General features: G+C 28.9%; 1 pseudogene; it reads left to right on the forward strand.

Moving 5' to 3' along the window:
* Nucleotides 1-348: 348 nt before the first annotated feature.
* Nucleotides 349-431, forward strand: LOC118929127 (small nucleolar RNA U13; annotated as a pseudogene).
* The last annotated feature ends 395 nt before the right edge of the window (nucleotides 432-826 follow it).

The raw sequence follows: 826 nt of genomic DNA on the forward strand, positions 1-826 counted from the left end.
AATTGACTTCTTATACTGTAAGTTAAATATCCATTTTCATTAACTTCTGTGCTGATATCCAGTCAATCCAACAACATTAAATAAGAGATAAATCTTTTCTCAGTTACTCTACCATACCAATTTAGTTGTGAATCAAGTGTCCATTAAGTAGGTATATATTTTTGTAATCCCCATACTATTCTATTGTTTGATTTGTTGATTCTTACAGAAAAAATGCAACCATTATTTACTTGCAATAGCATTTGAATTAGTTTAATATTAATTAAGTTGCATCTGTGCAGTAAGCAATTCTTTATTAGATTATTTTCCTATGTTCATTTTATTTCCATGTGAAATGAAATTATTCTGATCCTTTTGTAGTGCATAAGCTTTTGCATGATATGCACCTCCTTCAAACCTTGTTATAATATCAGCACATTACCCATCTGACATGAAAAAATAAATAAAATAAAATTATCTCATTATTTTATATACACACACACTCACACAACCACTGGGAATGTTTTTGAGATGACACAATGTATTGATGAATTTGTGAACTACTGTAACCTATACAGTATTGATCCTTCCCATTCATGAACATAGTATACCACCCCGTCTCTTAGGTCATCTGAGATTGTGCTCAACGCCTTTTAAATCTATGTGTAAACATCAAGCACAGTTAAATGTATTCATGTTTATGTTATTTATAATTTAAAAAGTGGTATGGATATAATAATAGCTTATGATATCCTTTTTAATGTTTATATTATTATTTGACATTGAAACAATATGTTCCATTCATATGGAACAAATAGTTATGTGTTTGTTCTTAAGGCATTCCTGA

This window comes from Manis pentadactyla, chromosome 7, assembly GCF_030020395.1.
Source record: "Manis pentadactyla isolate mManPen7 chromosome 7, mManPen7.hap1, whole genome shotgun sequence".
NCBI lineage: Eukaryota > Metazoa > Chordata > Mammalia > Pholidota > Manidae > Manis > Manis pentadactyla.